The sequence below is a fragment of the Ranitomeya variabilis genome, chromosome 8, assembly GCF_051348905.1.
Source record: "Ranitomeya variabilis isolate aRanVar5 chromosome 8, aRanVar5.hap1, whole genome shotgun sequence".
In the NCBI taxonomy this organism is placed as follows: domain Eukaryota; kingdom Metazoa; phylum Chordata; class Amphibia; order Anura; family Dendrobatidae; genus Ranitomeya; species Ranitomeya variabilis.
The window spans coordinates 11,836,198-11,857,000 of NC_135239.1; the positions used below are offsets into that span (position 1 = coordinate 11,836,198).

The 20,803-nt window shown below is 42.3% G+C and overlaps 1 long non-coding RNA gene across 2 annotated transcripts; it reads right to left on the reverse strand.

Annotated features, from left to right (window-relative positions):
* Positions 1-4,153: 4,153 nt before the first annotated feature.
* On the reverse strand, positions 4,154-20,268 carry LOC143787510 (uncharacterized). 2 transcript variants are annotated; one of them, XR_013218390.1, is made up of 3 exons: positions 19,816-20,268; positions 5,314-5,424; positions 4,154-4,655 (listed from the first exon to the last, which is right to left on the reverse strand). It is a non-coding gene; the product is annotated as an uncharacterized LOC143787510 (long non-coding RNA). The 2 variants fall into 2 exon arrangements; XR_013218389.1 differs by lacking the exon at positions 19,816-20,268 and adding an exon at positions 19,046-19,143.
* Between the last annotated feature and the right edge of the window lie 535 nt (positions 20,269-20,803).

Genomic DNA, 20,803 nt, shown 5'->3' on the forward strand with positions numbered 1-20,803 from the left:
TAGCTATGCATAAGTTCTGTATAATCAGAGGGTGTCTTTAAGAATCCTCTCCTGTGATAGATCCAAGAAACTCTAAACCGACTCTGACCTAAATCACATTGATGTGGTCATCCTCCATTGTCGATCTCTAGACCAACCCTCATCCTTCAGTCTATGTTCCACCTATAGTCATATTACACTTGGCAATTATCCCTTAGATCCAAGATTTTAGGTCAGATCATGTTGGAAATCGTTATATGTAAACCTGACCTTACAAGGAAACTGAGCCTCCTGCGCCTATGAAAATCCTCAACTGATGGCATTTTCCTGATAAGCCACACATTATGCTGCAACGTATTGTTTAGCAATGCATTCCACGGCCCTTCCAGATTGAGATATTTAAAGAACCATCGCAACGCATAAACAGCTGCCTTTCATATGCTTCAACATTTCTTTTGTTCTTCATTTACTCAGAAGCTTTGATCTGAACTGTAAGGTCACCATAGTCTATATGAATATCCAGGAAAGGATTTCCAATTATTTCCATTACTTTTCTGGCCAAAAACCTTGGCGAGAGCTGTGATATTTTACATCGTGAATAGAATGCTTGAAGTAAACTATTGATCGTATCTAATTTTAGGAATAGTTCTGAGAAGGCCTCCAAATGAATGCGAAGAACCCAAGACTCCAGAGCAGCCAGGGACAGAGTTCGTGTAAGGTATCACAAGAAAAACACAAATTCTCAACCTTGTAAGCAACAGACGAGAGAGGGCCTAGTGGTAATGACAAAAATAAGGCCCCAGAAAAGCCTAATGTTTGGTTCCTCCTTCCCATCGCTTTTGTGACCCTTAGGCCAATTCTTAAACCCATAAGTAGATCATCTGGAGATGATAAGTAACATCAGACCAATCAAAGATGGACCCAAGAGCGCACACACCATTGAGGCAAGGTATTGAGTTGTTATGGGACCTTCGCAGAGATAGTGGACCCACTGGTCTTATGTCCTTTAGGCAAGAAATGTGTAAGGTCTCCCCTCTTTAGATAAACTTAATTCTTAGGAAGCATGAAGTAGAATTGACCCGAAGATTTATAGCTACACAATCAGGACCCATTTTGATTTTTGCTATGGGGCCTTTTCTTTTTTGCACACCCCTGACTGGACCTTTCCCTACAAACCCCAATAGCTACCACATCGACTGATTCTATGGTATCTATGACTTTGAAGGGGACATGAAGTTCCTTCATCTTTCTCCTGTAAAAGAGGGTCTGCAGCAATTGAGATGAGCCTTATAAAGTATTGAAAAAGCTGTGCCCTGCAGTTACAGAACTTTGCCCCAATTCCTACAGAACTTCTTTTAAAAGAGGAAGGAGCATGCTGAAATTTGTCATTAGGTTTTGGAAATGTTGTTATGCTTCTGGGTTTTGCACTAATAAGATGCCATCGGCCATGTACATAGCCGAGAAGAGTCCGAAAGACGAATCTGGTGGCAGCAGGCACATTTGAGCTGCGTAGGTAAGGTTAGGTTCCCGCTTGCATTAGGAGTTGTTTTTATATGGTCTATCCCTAGATGGACATAGTGGTCCGATGCATTATTTATTATGGGGTCCATTTGACTTCCAATAGGTTATCCGGCATTTTATGTAAAATTGATGGAATTTGTCACATAGCTCCAAAGCACGTGTGAACCAAGCCAGAGAGCAGTGGACCTTCCTTTACTGCGCATGCGCCACTTCTGATGGACTCATCTCCTGGACTCCACTTGGAAACTTTCAAATCCTTTTGCCACCTAATGCCAAAAATGGCCAGTTTTGATGCAGGCACGTTTAGAACATCTCCATCACGTCAATCTTCATCTCTCTGAATATTTATCTACGGTACTTATTTAAAACTAAAAAGAGTTGATTAAGGCTGAATCCTCAGTTACCGATGATGCAGAAGGTTTCTGTCTGTATCGACATTGGTTTCCATTGTACAAATTGATTTCCAGTTCTCTCTTCTTCGCTGGTGGATTAATTACCGGTAATTACCGTTGTGGTGCTGACAGCTGGAAACTAAAAGTTCACGAGAAAATTGTAATTATATCATAAAAGATGGATGTTTGCACAAAGTTGTGTGTTCACAGTGCACAGCTGACTTGTGAATCTCCACCCTTCAACACGTTTGTGTATTTCTATTGTTTAATAGATCCATAATTCCATGTAGATTCATATTCTTGTGATACGTGGCTCCAAATCCCTTTATAGACCTAGTTAATGTCTATAATTACCTTTACATGTTTTTTTTCATTGTGTTGCACATTTTTTGATGAAACAAATAAATAGAATTTTGTCAAATGATTTTTGATTAACATTTTTCAACCGTTTTGTTTCTGCGTCTTGCAGGTATTACACTGCAATGAGTGCCATGGAGGAAGCTTTTTGTAAGTTAATGGGAATATGAAACTTGTGATTGACCTATTAAAACAATTAATATTATAATTTAGAAGGTGTCCAGATCCCATAAATCGATGGCATCTGCCAGGGGCGAAGATATCATTGGTGCAACCTGTGCTGACAACAAGGGGCCAAAGAAGATTGGTGGGCAACTTACACCTCCAAAGTAGCAAGTGGCATCTCTCATATACAGAACTATTGGACTGGAAAGAGCCCTTATACTGGTCTTGTGCAGGGGCCCTTTCCATCTGCGTCCACCACTGGCCGTTGCCTCAGTATCAGCGGTTTCCAGTCTGCGGACATAACTTGCTTTGACTTGCTCGAGCACCACTCTTTGGAGACCACTGCTCTCTAGTGAGCAGGCAGACAATCCGGTAAGATCCTGGGACTTGTTGAGGTCCCAGATGCTTTTTTGAACTATGCAGATGATGTGGCTTAATGGCAGACACATTATTGAAGCGACTTCCATGTTAAAGTGATTTTCTGGTGCGTTGCTATTGCTAGCCTATCCTTATGAGACTATTGAAGCATGCAAAAAAAATGTTTTTAAAAATATTAAGAAAATTAAAAAAATATAAAAGTTCAAATCACCCCCGTTTCGCCCCATTCAAAATGAAACAATAAAAAAACAAACATACACATATTTGGTATTGCCGCATTCAGAATCACCTGATCTATCAATATAAAAAAAAAGAATTAACCCGATCGCTAAACAGCAAAACGTCATAATTAGGTTTTTTTGGTCGTCCCTACATTGCAATAAAATGCAATAACGGGAGATCAAAAGATCATATCTACACCAAAATGGTATCAATAAAAGAATCAGCTCGGCGCACAAAAAATAAGCCCTAACCCAGCCCCAGATCACGAAAAATGGAGGCAATGGCACCTTTTTTTTGTTACCAAACTTTGGAATTCTTTTCAGTACTTAAATAAAAAAAAAAACTAGACATGTTTGGTGTCTATGAACTCGTAATGACCTGGAGAATCATAATGGCAGGTCAGGTTTAGCATTTAGTGAACATGGTAGAAAAATACGATATGTTAAAACCAATGGTGTTGTTCAAAATTACAACTTGTCCTGCAAAAAACAAGCCCTCACATGGCCATATTGACAAAAAAGTAAAAAAGTTATGGCTCTGGGAAGAAGGAAAGCAAAAAACGAAAACACAAAAATGGAAATACTTCTGGTTGTTAAGAGGTTAAAATATGTGATAAAAAAAAAAAGAAATTTCTCCAATTTCTCCATGGATTCCAAAAAAACAGCAATCGGACTGTAAAACAAAGCTGATTTTAGGTGCAGAAAATTCACACCAGATACAACGTATCAACCCAGTGGCTCACGGCACCAAATTAAATGTTTGCACTAAAATATTCTCCTCCGCTCTCGAGGCCCAAATCTGCCACGAGGAGTCCGGCTATCACAAAGATGTAACAGCGATAACTTTTTCTTTTTACACGAGTTTCCAAATATAAGGTCTTATTTTTTTACAAGACCAGCTGAAGTTTTTTTTAAGTGCTATTTTGACAAACAGATATGTAGATGTTACATTTATATTAACTTTTTTAATGAGAAAAAAAGGAAGTCATGCCATTTTTACAGATCGCGATAATGATCTATTCACTATATTGTACTTGTACCGTGTATTGTTTGTTTTAAAAAATGTATTTAAAATGTGATCATGAAGTTGTCATTAATTTAATAAGGGAGAAATATCTCTGACTTTTATTTTTACCCCTAATATGCAGGTATATAGAGATACCTATCTGTATACCAGTCCATCATGCGTGTAATGAAGAAGCCCACTGTTTAGATCTTTGAGCAGAGAAAATCCTTTATAGTAGTGACGCTGCCTGCCATGCTACAGGTTCTCAGTTTGAATCCTGGGGAAGACCAGGCTCCCTCCATCAATATTCTGCATGAGAGGAGAAAACAAAAAAATGTGTCCTGCTTGAGCGGTCTGTCTCCCTTGGTTTGGTTCAAGGAAGAGAAAACTTTTGAAGCTAATTTGGTTTATTTATCCGTACATTATTGTAAAGCTTAAAGGCTGGAGCCTGACACTGTGTACAGCCGTTAACTTGAAGAGAGGAGTTTTTTCCATATGGATTGCTTGGCGCACTGCTGGTCCTGATCACAACAGGAAAACAACCTGAAACCCACAGGAATCTTGGATATATTACAACATCTTCCGCTGAAACCATTTCATTTCTTGACAACCGGAGCAGGAAGCTTTTCTTGAAAACTACAACAAAGCATGAAATAGTGATAAGGCAGTGATTTCAGTGAAAGAGGTGTGGGTGACAAATCGACATATAACTTGAGCTGAGTTATGGCATTTACAAAGCACAAAAGTACAGGAGCCCAAAAAGTGGGGTACATGGCATCCGCCAACTTTACAATGCTTGATAGACAGTATTAACTAGAGACGCAACTATACAAGTGACCCATTATACAAAAAAAAACAACTAAAAACAACGCAGGAATTGTGGTTGTGGCTTTATCACATTTCCCAAAAAGGCATCAAAAAGTCATTTAAAATGGAAACTCAAAATGAAATCAATAAGCTACATTTATTCCCCCCAAAAAAATTAATACAGCTCCATTGACAGTAAAACAAAAAAAAGTATGGATCTCAGAATATAGAGCTAAAAAAAATTGTAAGTGTTCTTATCATACAAAAGTGGTAAACCATAAAAAAGTATATACATTTATTTAGTAGATTAATACCTGCACTTTTATCAGAAGCCCCGATGGGTCACATATATCAAATGTCAACAAAAATATAAAAATAGGCAATAAAAAGCTTTTTGCAACATAAGGAATTGTGCAAATGATTAAAATATGTATATAACTACAAATCTAGTGATACAGGAATAAATATTGTCTCTAATGTGACCAACCTTAGAATTGATTTTGTTATAAGAGAGAAATAATCCAGTTTTTTTCGCAGTTAAGTCCATGATTCCCATCAGATATTCTCCTTAGCTGCTACTAAATGTCAATTTCTGAGACTGTGGCAAAATAAATGATTACAAAATGGAGGCTGAGTTATTGGTGACCAAAGTTGCAAACAAGGGATATAACAGAGGAATTACGAAAGACACACAAGGAAATTAGGGAAATAACAAGGGAATATTATTGGGAGAAAAATTACAGCCACAAAAAGATAACAAAAAAAAACAACACATTTACAACTATGTATCCCAATTATAACCCAATGTAATGAGAGTACGGGAATCCTCAGAAATATAATTAAAAAAACCTCTGGAATGAAAAAATAATTGGTGACCTCATTAACACAAAGACCATCATTTATTTACAGGAAACCAAATAATAGAGAGAATTTGGTCGTCTCAAAATAATAACTGTAACAGAAATACGATACAATGCTCTACCCTGACCGGCTGTAGAAATACAAGGCGTGGCGTATGAGGAAAACTACATGTAATATATAAGAATTTAGTAACAATCAAGGGAATTTAAATTTCATAATGAAGGAACATATAACATGTAGCACGACAGTGGTATTCATTGTCTGGAGTCCATGTCGAAAGAAATACATTGGAAGAACCAAACGCTCATGTATAAAAGAAAACATGAACATGTGAATAATAAAACAAAAATTAAAAAGGATATCCAATATCAAAACATCATACTACCGATCCGGAGAGTGAGTTACAGGATCAATATTTTGATGTATACAAGCAGTAAAACATCACCGGAGAGGAGCCAATAATCTCACACAAATGTCGCGCAGTGAAATCCGGTGGATATTTTAATTGGATACATTGGCACCAAATAACAAAATTGAATTATTTGTCTTTCAATTAATAAATTCTACGGACTTTTGAAGCCTGATCGTGTTGTTCCTATGATCAGTACTTGTATATAAGATGTTCTCTTGCAGACCATCAGAACCCCTGACGTAGGAACACGCATCTTCTGTAACACGTAGGACCTTTTTTTGGTTTGTTCTTTTTTCATTCTTGGACATCTTGGAATGCGAGCAGCAGTTTGGTAAGCGTGCGCTTACTGTCGGGACGACCGCGCTTCTCGCCATTCTACTCCACAGTTTATCTCATTGGAGTCATGGACAAAGTGGACGATCCATCTTAGCTAGGAGGAAAAACTGGACCATTTCTCTTTTTGTAAAGAAAACCTATTCTAAGGTTGGAAGAACAGGAGATGAGAAATCATCGGGGATATGGAAAGCTGAGAATACCAAAGCTGATGGGTTCCAAAAACCTTTATTAGAACATGTTAAAAAAAAGTGGCTCCAGTCAACGGCCATTTTTCTGAAGCTCACAGTCTCAGGAAATTGGCTGCTGGAGGCAGCATGTGCTCAGATTGAGATCTGGCTGGGCCTCCGGCGCCCAACAGCTTCAGGAAAATGGCTGCGCTCTGCTGACCGCTGACAACGGGCCACAGCATCGCCACCACTGCCGCAACAACTATAAGACACCCCCCCATTTTCCACCCAAGTTTTTGGGGAAAAAGGTACGATATGCTTATAGTTAGAAAAATACGCAGGGCTTAATCATTTACACCGTTCCTTACTTTAAAAGTAGCCATTACCTAATTTTGTCCAAACGTGGCACCACCATAATCATCCCACAGAATAAGGGCTTGATGTAATTTCTAACACTGTAAAAGCAAAATACCCAAATAACTGCAGAATTGGTGATTTTATCAGTTCTAAAAAAAAATCTAAGAACAATTTTCCACGTTACGTTCCTAAGATGGATCCTTTTCGAAATGGAGCTTGACCCACAAAGAGCAAGCCTTCCTACGTCTACCCCGACTAACTGTGTACTGAAAACCGTAACTAAAACGTTATGGCTCAAGGAATCGCAGTGAGGTAACAGGAAAATAAATTAGGGTCCGGTTCATCATGGCTTTTGCACCTCTTCTTTCTGCAGTAAAAGTGGTTCTAATAGTGAATTCTGTGCCTTTTACATTTTTTTAATTTCTGCCTTTTTTACATTAATCTGTTTTCTATGTTTGGCCTCATGGCCGTGGGGTTTTGCTTCAACCTAATTCAATATTGTGACTTTTCAAAAACATTGCAATTTATTTTATTTTTTTTTTAATTGTACTCCAGTAACTAATGAGGAATAAAATCTTTCTAAATTGTTGGCGCAGTTAAAGACTAATATGCAACGTTTTAAAGCTACTAAAACTTTTTATGCAACTTTTGCTTCTTAAAAGTTTCAAAAGTGCAAAAGAAAAAAAGAAAACTATCTTTGAATTTACGCAAACAAAATTACAAAATTCATCAAACATCATGTTCCACTTTGATGATTTGGACGCAAAATCCTCCACCTGTGCAAAAATAAAGACAAAAAAATTACTTGAAAAATTCCAGCCCCATATAGCAGTGTCCTAAGAGATTTAACAGGAGATGAGAAGCGGCACAGAGACGTGATCTATACAGACGCACAAAGGGCCGAGCTGTTTTTGATGCGTGTTAGACACTTTTGCGGCTTTTTACGCAAATGGGCGTGGCTTGGTAGAAAAGGGGAGTGGCATAGGGTTAGTAAATCAGCCATAGTTTTCCCAAACAATGAGGAAAATATACTGAAATCCTTAACATCGGATGAGGACACCGGGACTTTCCTTTGTGTGTGGTGGCATCAAGCAGCTCCTCATATTTACCTTTTCTTTAGATCCACTGGCTTGTTCCAACCAATGATCACAAATTTACATGGAAATGATTTTTTGGTATTTTTATTAAAAATAATATGCTAATTGCCTCTTCAGAGAAAAAGAGGACTTGAACTCTATAGCGCCACCTGTTGGAATCAGTGATCCTACAAGTCACAATCAACCCTTTAACGAGTCTATGACTTAGGATATTAGGACTTAGGATAGGATATTAAAAATAAGAAATTCTTCTTGACGAATGCTCCACAATAAATAATTTTCCTGTGTTCACTCATTACATTTCACAGCGGTTTAATTCACGTCGGACTCTGCCAAGAACAGGGACTCGATTGCTCCGAGCCTCTATAAGAAGGTCTGCAGGTTTCTGGGGCAAACCACAAGATTCTCCACAAGGTCTGGAGTGAGTTACATTGTGAGTAATGAAGCTTAACAACATCCCTGGGCGAGGAAGGGGTTAAAAGCCACAAGAAAAAGAAAAAAAAAGAAAAACTCCGTGTAATTGTAGAGCTCATGAAGCGGAGCCGAAATAATTCTTGGACACAATCTCCTATTTGTCTTTGGAGAAGGCTTTGGCCCGAGCAGGAATAATATTCCATAAACTTTCACAGTAAGACACAGATGAACAATCAAGATATGAGAAAAATCACGCTATCGGGCTAAAGGGCGAGTTATTGGCCCAAAAACTCAACTTGTTCTTGTAATTCTGTTTCTTATTATTTATTTAAAATAAAGACTAAATCAAAAAGAGATACCACGTACGTATCAGGAATAAGCTCTGCCGCTCCTCGGTTGTGTCCAAACATTCGGCTGTGCTACAGCAACTGATTGCCAACTCATCTCTGCTGTTAATGGGGGCTTTCCGCACACTCGGTTTTGCTACAAAAAGGTGCATGACTGCCAACTCAGCTCTGCTGTTCCTGTGTGCTGTCCGTAGACTCAGATCAGCTACAAAAAGGTGCCTGGCTGGCGCTCTCCTGTTAGTGGCGCTGTCCACATACTCATCTCTGCAAGATGCATGTGAGTCGCCCACCAGGGCAGTGGGGTAATCGGTGCCGGGTTCGGTCGCAATTAAAGGGGTTGTCACGGTGGCAGTGATCCGGTCCGTGGGCACCAGATCACAGGTACAGGCAGGGTCCGGCTGGCTTGGAAGCAAGTTCAGAGTCCCCTCTACCAGGTGGAGATGAAAGCCTTCCTATTAGCGCAGTGATGTTGTAGTGCCTTCCTGCCTATGGCTTCTGGCAAGGACCTCACAGTTCCTCTCTGTCCTCCATAAAGGTGGGACACAAACCCGTATGACAGGTGGCTCGAGCCTTTTTACAGGGTCTCTATCACGACCCGGGCTCTATGCGCCACTGTGCCTCCTGGGTATTAGGGAGGACAGGTGACTTATAGTCCAGCTGTCCTGCCAGTTTCTGCTGTGCCTCTTAGACTCCGACACAACCTTGGTCTTCCGGCTACCGGTATCTGCGCTCTCCCATGGAGGTAGCCCAGTCACAGTTATCCTTCTCAGATGTCACTCTCCTGTGCTTTGCTCTTCTGCACGCTCTCTACAATCTGTTCTTTCCTTCTGTATTCTCTTTCTCCAGGAGCTGCAGCAACTCTGGCTGCACGGCCCCTTCAGTCCTTCCAACACTTACTGTCCGACTGCACTCTCCTCGTCCTCCTGACAGACTACTCACTCACTTCCCCTCCAGCCAGAATATATGTCCAGGGAAGTTCCCCTGAAAACCGGGTTCAGAGCTCCCCCTTCTGGCCTGGAGTGTGAACATGTTGCATGTTTGTGTTTACCTGATGGAAGAAAGGGAAGATCTCTTCTAAGTGTGACATCACTCTCCCCGTGAGGAAAGCAATGCCACTGTAGCAACCAGGACCCTGGGGTGTTACACATGACTGCCAACTTAGCTTTCTGTTCATGGCTGCTGTTTGCATATTCAGCTCTGCTAAAACAAGGTGCCTGACTTACCTTACCCCTGCTGTTCTTTGTTGCTCTCAGCACACCCGGATCTGCTACAATGAGTGCCTGACTCTGTTGTTACTGTGTGCTCTTCATATATTCGGCCCTACTATAAGGAACATGACTGCGGACTCGGCTCTGTTGTGCGTGTATGCTGCCAGCACACTTAGCTCTGCTAGGACAAGGTGACTGCCTTCTCAGCTTTGCTGTTCTTGGGTGCTATCTACACACTCTAGTCTGCTATAAAGGAACCTGACTGTAACTCAGCTCTGCTGTTCCTAAGTGCTGTCTGTGCACTCAACTCTGTCTGTCTACTCATTTCTTCTGTTTCAAAGTGCTGTCAGTACATACTACACCAAGGTACTTGATTACAAACACATCTCCCCTGTTTCAAAGTGCTGTCTGCACAACTCTGCTATTCCAAGGTGTCTGTCCATATTGCCATGTACAGGTCCTTCTCAAAAAATTAGCATATAGTGTTAAATTTCATTATTTACCATAATGTAATGATTACAATTAAACTTTCATATATTATAGATTCATTATCCACCAACTGAAATTTGTCAGGTCTTTTATTGTTTTAATACTGATGATTTTGGCCTACAACTCCTGATAACCCAAAAAACCTGTCTCAATAAATTAGCATATCAAGAAAAGGTTCTCTAAATGACCTATTACCCTAATCTTCTGAATCAACTAATTAACTCTAAACACATGCAAAAGATACCTGAGGCTTTTAAAAACTCCCTGCCTGGTTCATTACTCAAAAGCCCCATCATGGGTAAGACTAGCGACCTGGCAGATGTCAAGAAGGCCATCATTGACACCCTCAAGCAAGAGGGTAAGACCCAGAAATAAATTTCTCAACAAATAGGCTGTTCCCAGAGTGCTGTATCAAGGCACCTCAATGGTAAGTCTGTTGGAAGGAAACAATGTGGCAGAAAACGCTGTACAACGAGAAGAGGTGACCGGACCCTGAGGAAGATTGTGGAGAAGGACCGATTCCAGACCTTGGGGAACCTGAGGAAGCAGTGGACCGAGTCTGGTGTGGAAACATCCAGAGCCACCGTGCACAGGCGTGTGCATGAAATGGGCTACAGGTGCCGCATTCCCCAGGTAAACAGCGGCAGAAGCGCCTGACCTGGGCTACAGAGAAGCAGCACTGGACTGTTGCTAAGTGGTCCCAAGTACTTTTTTCTGATGAAAGCAAATTTTGCATGTCATTCGGAAATCAAGGTGCCAGAGTCTGGAGGAAGACTGGGGAGAAGGAAATGCCAAAATGCCTGAAGTCCAGTGTCAAGTACCCACAGTCAGTGATGGTGTGGGGTGCCATGTCAGCTGCTGGTGTTGGTCCACTGTGTTTCATCAAGGGCAGGGTCAGTGCAGCTAGCTATCAGGAGGTTTTGGAGCACTTCATGCTTCCATCGGCTGAAATGCTTTATGGAGATGAAGATTTCATTTTTCAGCACGACCTGGCACCTGCTCACAGTGCCAAAACCACTGGTAAATGGTTTACTGACCATGGTATTACTGTGCTCAATTGGCCTGCCAACTCTCCTGACCTGAACCCCATAGAGAATCTGTGGGATATTGTGAAGAGAAAGTTGAGAGACGCAAGACCCAACACTCTGGATGAGCTTAAGGCCGCTATTGAAGCATCCTGGGCCTCCATAACATCTCAGCAGTGTCACAGGCTGATTGCCTCCATGCCACGCCGCATTGAAGCAGTCATTTCTGCCAAAGGATTCCCGACCAAGTATTGAGTGCATAACTGAACATTATTATTTGATGGTTTTTTTGTTTGTTATTAAAAAACACTTTTATTTGATTGGACGGGTGAAATATGCTAATTTATTGAGACAGGTTTTTTGGGTTATCAGGAGTTGTATGCCAAAATCATCAGTATTAAAACAATAAAAGACCTGACACATTTCAGTTGGTGGATAATGAATCTATAATATATGAAAGTTTAATTGTAATCATTACATTATGGTAAATAATGAAATTTAACACTATATGCTAATTTTTTGAGAAGGACCTGTATCCTCTTTACCATCCAATGCTTCCAGCTCCACTGAGCCTCACATAATGTTCTGCTTTACTGATCATCGCTGCTCCATCTGCTGTCTGATTTGTCCAGCTTTGCTGCATTAAAGGAAACTGCTGTGGCCAGTGATTGACTGCAGCGGTCATGTGATGCATGAGATGGACGTATGCAGGGGCATCCCCAGCAGTGGATCTATGGGTATAAGCTTCATCAACTCTACGTAGGGCTGACGTGGTGATCGCACAGGTGCACGTTTTGGTAGTGGCATTACATGTCTTGCAATGATCCATCCACCTACGTGTCCGCCATACGTCCTGATAAATGGCAAATCCCCCAATCCTGCTGGAGATGATGTTTACAGTGCTGGAGACCATCCAGACACATCCCCAGCAGCGGGATTAGTCAGGGAGCCGGTGAGAAGCCCCATAAATGTGTCACCCACTTATCACTATCTATAAATACTGCTTCCTAATCATGACTTTAAATGGACTTTTCCTCTAAAGTGTTGCTGATCAGCGGCAGATTTATCGCATGTCCCAGCATTTTGATTCTGGAGAGGCTGACTGATGGAAAATGTCTCCGAAGATGAAGATCGTGTAATCGGGCGCCCCACCTATCGTGCTGGTTACAATACCAATGTCGTAAGGGTCCGTTGACCACCTCAAACACCAGAGCCTCGGCGAGATTGCTACCTTTGCCCTATAGTTACCTGATTAAGTAATAGAAACATCTGTCTGGGCATGCTGGGGGTTGTAGTCTGCCTAGGTTGCCAAATAAATAATTTAGATTAAAGGAATTATCCAGAATTACAAAAACAAAGCAACAGCGCCACCCCTGCCCATGGTGATGTCTGGTGCTGCACCTCAGCCCCATTGAAGTTCATAGATCTTTTCTGTAATACCACACATAACCTGTGGACAGGGTGGCGCTATTTTTGAAACAAATAAGCCATTTGCAGATCTTTTAGTACTCCCAACACGACTTCCTAAGAAGGCAGACTTTATTGCTTCTTCGTACTGTTGTGACATCTGGACGAGCGCCTTTATGAGCTTACTGTACACACTTAATCATTTAACTTTTCTTATGTCATTATTACTTACATAAAATTTTCAATTAAAACCCCTAAGAAATGCAATAAATGCTGCCAGATGTTTTATCCTTTTCTCAAGTTTTATCAAAGTCTCGCTTTTCCTTGCAGCTTTTTTTCTTGCTGCCGTTTATTGTAGGAGATGTAGCGTTTGCAGAAAGCGCCATATGGCAGTATAAATTAAATAAAATAACTTCAAAGGGGTTGTCGGCAAGAAAGATACTGATGAACTATCAGACCAATGGAGGTCCAACACTTAGCACCCCCAGCTATTTGCTGTTATTAGTCCCTGCAACGACCGGATGTACACGGTGTGCAGAGCCAAAACAGCTCAGCTCCAGCTCAGCTCCGCACACTGTGTAGTGGCCGCGCTTGGTACTGCAGCTCAGCTCTTATTGAAGTGATTGGGATCTGAGCTGCAGTACCGTGAACGACCACTATAGAGTGCACAGCGCTGAGCTATTGCGGATTCATACACTGTGTACATCCAGAAGCTGCAGGGGCTGATAACAGCTGGTCATGGGGGGAACGGCTGTCAGACCCCCACCAATCTGATACTGATGAACTATCCTGAGGTTTGTGGCATTAACGCATTCCTAATTTTAGTTTCAGGATTTGGGAGACTATGATACAGATGAAGAATCGATATGTGGTAGTTGGGGGTCCAGCTCCTGGCGCCTATTGTTGGGACAGGCCATCAGAATAGTGGGGATCCGATTCCTGTCCTTCCCTCCTCTCACTAGCTGTCAGCTAGATCAGCCTGCACCACATGTGCTTCACTGCTGACCATGCACATTTGTGCGCGGCTTTCCAGGGTATCGCAGCTTATTGCTATTCAGTATCATAGGTTCAGATGAAATTGCGTTTTGCAGTTATAACTGGAAGTGCATTGGGGCGTGATGGTGCACTTACAGCTTCTCAGTCTCACGCTGTATTCAGTACATAGCAGAACCCTCACCTGGCTGATTGACAGGTCTGTGGCCAGAGTACCAGAGCAGACGACCTGCCAATCAACCAGGGAGGAGTGCTGCTAATTATGGAATCCAGCGGAAGTTAAGAAGCTGTAAGTGCATGGTAACACCCCAATGCACTTCCAGCCAGAATGTAAAAATGTGATTTCTCCTGCTGGAGCAGCACTTTAGGGTCATAAAGGGATCGAGTAGCTTATTTTTTTAAAGCGCTACACTGCCATATAAATGGTTTGGGTGGGTTACAGTTTCTGACAGGTTCCCTTTAAGCTTACACCTTCAATATTATAACCCCTACAGCCCCTTTAAGCAGGCGTACACGGGGCTTGCTTAGCATAATGCCATTTTCCTTCATTTGTGACAACATTAGATCATTACATAACACATCCGTGCACAGAACCTCACATCACTCATCACCTCCTTAGGGCTGTCCCACACGTCCAGATAATTCCGGTACCGGAATAAATCGGTACCGGAGTTATCCGTGTCCGTGTGCCTGGGAACTCACGGAGGCCATACGTGCGGCACACGTGTGCCGCCCGTATGGCGAGTGGGTACCACACGGAGCGTGTGGTACCCACTCTGCATCATGCTGAAGCCGCGATTCATATGTTCCCTGTAGCAGCGTTTGCTGCAGAGAAAATATGAATAATAGTGTTTAAAATAAAGATCTATGTGTCCGCCGCCCCCCCACCCCCTGTGCGCCCCCCCCCCCGCTGGTCAGAAAATACTTACCCGGGTCCCCCGTCGGCTGTCGCTCCTTCCTGGTCTGGCCGCGGCTTCTAGTGTATGCGGTCACGTGGGCCCGATCATTTACAGTCATGAATATGTGGCTCCACCTCCCATAGGGGCGGAGCCGACTATTCATGATTGTAAATGATCGGCCCCACGTGACCGCATACAGTAAGCCGCGGCCAGACCAGGAAGGAGCGACAGCCGACGGGGGACCCGGGTAAGTATTTTCTGACCAGCGGGGGGGCGCACAGGGGGTGGGGGGGCGTCGGACAGGTAGATCTTTCATTTAAACACTATTATTCATATTTTCTCTGCAGCAAACGCTGCTACAGGGAACATATGAATCGCGGCTTCAGCACCATGTGGGGGGGACAGCGCTTACTGTAGCGCTGTCTCCTGCACGCACACGGACCCCAGACGGAGAATGTCCGTGTGAGGTCCGTGTTTTACACGGACCCATTGACTCTATTGGGTCCGTGTAATACGTGCGCTCCCACGAACACTGACATGTCTCCGTGTTTGGCACACGGAGACACGGTCCGCAAAAAATCAATGACATCTGCACAGATGCATTGATTTTTATGGGTCTACGTGTGTCAGTGTCTCCGGTACGTGAGGAAACTGTCACCTCACGTACCGGAGCCACTGACGTGTGAAACCGGCCTTATAAAGTGATTTATTATCATCCTGGAATTTAATCCTGAAAATTTAGCAAATAAATCTGTATCTATCCATACACTCTACATCAATGTAACAGAGACAAGTGGCACCATTAATCACTGACACAGTTATCTCAGCCATAACTGATCGTAGAGAAATGTGCTGCACTGCAGTACTACAACTCCCAGCATGTCCCATCAGCATGTGCTCCAGGAATCATCAGGGGTCTCCCTTGGTCTTTTATTGATTGCAGACCCTTTGGATCTCTCTTGACATTTTACAATATACAGATTCCCAGAACTCTGTGCTGGTCCGTCCCTGTTACTCCTCAGCTGGGTGTTACTATTCTTCTTTTCATCCTTACAAATGGACAAATGGAATAATCATATCTGGCTCCTTATCTATTTATACATTTCTAAGAGGAATAACAGAGGGAAAGCACAATGCACAATTCTAAGAAAATAATGCAAGTAATATAGAGGGACGACACAACGCAGAATTACAACAACAACAAAAATTGCTACTCCTCATTCAAGTGCCTGGCAGTGAGCTGCGTTACCAGGGAAAAACCACTTTCTAATTCTGGAGAACTCCTTTAAGAGACATGGAAGACGTGCGGTTTATAGAAAGGGTCACATGGCGGAAATAAATCCAGCGCCTGAAAGCGCGGTGGTCTGCCGAGTATTTACCCGAGTGACAGCCACTTCAGCCCAATCACATAATCCAGCAGGCAGCACATGGCGTGTATATACTTAGGCCCCAACATCCTGTTATTAAAGAGACCTTCCCTGGAATCCTTCTCGCCACCGGCTTCCATGATGTTCCAGTAATCACTGGGAATTACTGGCATCTGGAAGACAGGATCAGGTCTCACCTCCTACACTCCAGAGAATACCGAGAGCCATGGCACGACCAGTAACCACCACATAGGTCATTAGTCAGCAGATACTGGACTGATTCATGTACACAGTATTAAAAAAAAAAAACTTAAAGGGATTTTTCAAGCTCAAGGGGAATTTCTGCAGCCATCGTGACAGTGTGCACATTGCACGCAGTGCAGATTCCCCTGTATTTCCAGCTGGAGTGTGCGGTCACATGGCCTGACGACTAAACTCTCATCTGCTTCTCTCAAAAGAACATTAAAAGATGAGTCTCTGATCAGCAGATGATCACAAGTGTCCAAACTGACAAGTCACTAATGCTAGAAATGCAGGGGAATCCTGACAGTGTGTGCATTGCACGCTGTCACGATACAGAAATCTGCAGTCACACAGACTGACTGCAGAAATTTTCTATGAGCTTTGAAAACCCCTTTAATTGGGTGCACACACTTCAGAATAAGCACGGCTCCACAGGCAGGTATTGCATCTCATGGAAGAGAATAGGCTGCACTAACACACACGACCTGTGGCCAGATGTGGCGCTGTTTGTGAAAAGGAAGCAGCCATGTCTCTGATGCTGAGAGATTCACTCATGGAGCAATGTGATTATTCTTCTAATATTGCGCTTTGTCCCATGTTCTGGATGCCTCTTATCTCTGGTGTCAGAGAGTTTGCCAGGAAGGATTTGCTGTATATCTCCTGCGGTCACATTGGCAGAAGGGCTGAGGCGTCGTGTGTGCAGCACTTACTCCTAACTGTTATTTATATAGAACTTATTGAGATATTTGCTCATAAAAGGGAATCGGAGATTTAATGACGGACGTTTAATCTCGCACTTCGGATCGGAGCTGAACCAAAAACAAAAAATGAACCTCAGCGCCAAATGGGAGCAGCAGTCGTCAGGTCTGGGTAAACACTAGGCCTCATTTATCAAAACTGCCTTCATTGCCCACAGCAACCAATCAGAGTACAGCTTTCATTTGTTAAACAGATTTTGAAAAATAAAAGCTGCAATGTGATAGGTTGCTATGGGCAACGAAGGCTGTTTTGATAAATGAGGCCTAGTGTTTACCCAGACCTGACGACTGCTGCTCCCAGTTTTTCTTTCAAAAAAGGCCATTAGATGTGATTACAAGCAATGAAAGCATCTTCTCATCGGGCCGCTCACATGTAGGCGTCATGATAATCTATGGAAGAGGAGAAAGGTAAAGAATATGCAGAAAGTCAAAAGTTGCTTAATTTGTGAACTCCTCTCCTTCTCTTCCAGCGTGATCGGCAAATCAGTGGAGAAGGAGAGGTGGGGGACGCAGTCAGCAGGACAGAAGAGGACTGGGGGTTTGGAAGCTGTGGAGACACGGGAGGTCGGCTGGTGCCCCGGATCTGCATGGGCATAGCGCTACTCAGACAGCACAGTGTGAGCGTATCACAGGATGCCAATGCTTTATTGAACCACAAAACAGATAACACGTAGAACAGTCCCAGAACAATACCCAAGATGGTGCACATTACAGAGTCTCACCCTGCCGCTAACTCGCCGGGATTATAGCAGCTGTAGCTTCAGATCGTCCAGGGTCGACTACCCCACCTGTGGCATGCACACAGATAGGAGGTAACGACAAGCATAAGAAGATGACAGTCCATTGAGTCCATACAAGGTACAAGGCCAGTTGATCCGAATATCACAACCTGACTTCTCTAAATGTCTCCATGGAAACAGGTGACCAGCAGGTCCCAATTCTGGCTTTCTCCAAATGTATCCATGGTTCAGCAGATCTGTATTCTTCCAACCTGAGCCGAAAACCCCTAGCTTGTTTCCTGTAGAATGATAGATCCGTGTCCCTCATGATGGAGCCATGATGAATTGGCTACTGTCCTGTCTCTGGTCCTTTGGATGTATATGTCTTGGCAGAATCTCTGAGTCTCTTTATACAGAGGCATTTGACCTATTTTTAGATTTAACAAGTGTCCTTCAGTCCAGCATCACAGATAAGGGGAAGAATGGGGATGAGATCAAGTAGCATTACTTGATTATGTAATCTATTTGCATAGATTTTCCCTATCTGCTTTCAAAGACAACAAACTGACTCCATAACACAATGCATAATTAGCATATCAGCAAACATCACTAATAATCAAAGATAAGAGCACACTATGTTATATGAAATATCAGCTTACAAGTCAATATTACAGGCTTACACAAGCAAAAGTATGGATAACAGATTATTCTTCTTGTTTTTTTAAAAATATTCGTCTGGGTAATTAAGATATAATCCTGTTTCTTCTCAGAAGTATATTCTAATTCTTATTTTTTACCACATAACAGATTATTCTTCTTGGTTTTCTATAAATAGTCATTTGGGTAATTAAGATATAATCCTGTTTCTTCTCAGAAGTATATTCTAATTCTTATTTTTTTTACCACAATGGGGACAAATAGAAAATTAAAAAAAAGGAGTGAAAACCCATTTTAATGGCCGCAACAATTTGTCTTTAAACAAATGTGTTTTTTGTTACTTTAACTCTTTATGTTTCCTTATATGCAGTAAAAAAAATTAGAGGGGTATTACCATCTCTAAGGTCCTATCCCAATATGTAGAAGGTATAATAATAATAATAATAATAATATTAGCAAATACCTTCAATTAGCAATGTAGTATAGTTCTTCTAATTTGCTATGTCGTTTACCCCATGTCCAGGGCGCTGCAGTAGCTTAGATATCCATGGCTAGGGCCACTTATATAGTGACAGTTGGTTAGTTAGCTGCTAGTGGTCGTAACCATGGATACCTAAGCTACTGCACATGGGGTAAGGGACATAGCTAATTAGAAGAACTATATTACATTTCTATTACATTAATTGGAGGAATTTGCTAACTTAATTTACAACTACTACATAATGGTATAGGATCTTGGAGATGGGCATACTCATTTATTTTAATATTCTTTAATTTAATTTAAAATAACCAATTTAATTTCCGCACACCCTCAAGGTAGAGCTTTTTGGCAGAAAATCCTAGTGACTATGCCCTAAAAATGCCCATTTTTGCTTGATTGACATACCTGAGAACAGGACCCGTCAGTCCAGAATTGCGTGCAAGCGTCGTTGTCCTCTTGCTCTGGGGCATGCACAGTTAAACTCGGTGGGGTGCACTTGCTTGAGGCTAGCGGCGCATGCGCAGTGCAGATGGCCCCCTTAACTTCATTAATCACAATGCAAACCTAAAGAGCTCTGCTACATTTGTAATGTCCTCTCTAGGTGCGCTGCATGTCGTGTATTCACCACATTGCAAAATAATTCCGGAGAGTATCTTAGCAATTCATTTTCGGCTCTCATTAAGGATATGCTATCCAGTGATAGTCAGAAGACATCAAAGAAACGTAATGCCCCAGAAGATAAAGCCTTAAACCTTTAATGGAGCGCTCCAGTCCGAGCCATCCGTCTAGTGACTCCACCGTCTTCTAATGATGTGCGGGATATGAGCAGTTGTGCAGCAGATCAGCCGGTAATGGAGACAGATGGAAACACTGCTGAGCGGGATCGTGACGGGTTACTGACGGCTCCTGCTAGATGAGCTCTGTATTAATTGCTTAACGCTACAAAGTGCATTAATGTTGTATCACCCAACACAAATGGTCTGCAGAACTGAACCACTACATTTGTTGCACTGACATGCGGTGTGTAGGAAGGAGATTAGATGTAAGTGGTTTCCTGACAATATAAATAGTAAAGCAGCTTAGCGGGCCCGACTCCACAACTAAAGGGGTACGGGAGTCCCGTAATGGGACATAAACGCCAAGACCCGTTTCAGGGAGTCTGTGTGAAGGTGGATAATAATGAACGGACGGTTAGAGAAAAGATTTAGTTGATTAATATATTGTATCTGTGCATAGCAGTACATCTTTATATTGAGCTCCAAAACCTCTGCTTCTCTCCTTAAAGCCAGGGCTTGCATTAACGGGCAACCTCGAAAATTGATCATGTTGTCATGCCCAAAAGGGCCACCAGTGACACCCGATATTGTTGGAGGTTCAGAAGGCCAGACAGCCTGAGACCGCTCGCCTTTACAAGGCTAGTCCTGCATTATCAGTGCAGTGCTAAGGCTAGAAGAGTAAAAGAGCCCCTGTTGACATCATGGTCAAGTGATTAATGGTCATTCTCCCTGTGGGAGTATGGAGGAACTGGAGAGAATAGTGTGTGTCTAAAGTAAGGAAAAGTACCAGCTGCCATGTTCCCCCCTGAAGACATCAATGCTACTGTGGTATAGAATATGTAGGATGTGAGTAATGTTATGTTCTTGATATGTTTACTTGGGATAAGTGTTAATTTCCCTCTGGGTGGCAGTACTAATGTTCACAAGATGTCACGGTCTAGAATGTATGTGAAAGGTGCAGTTT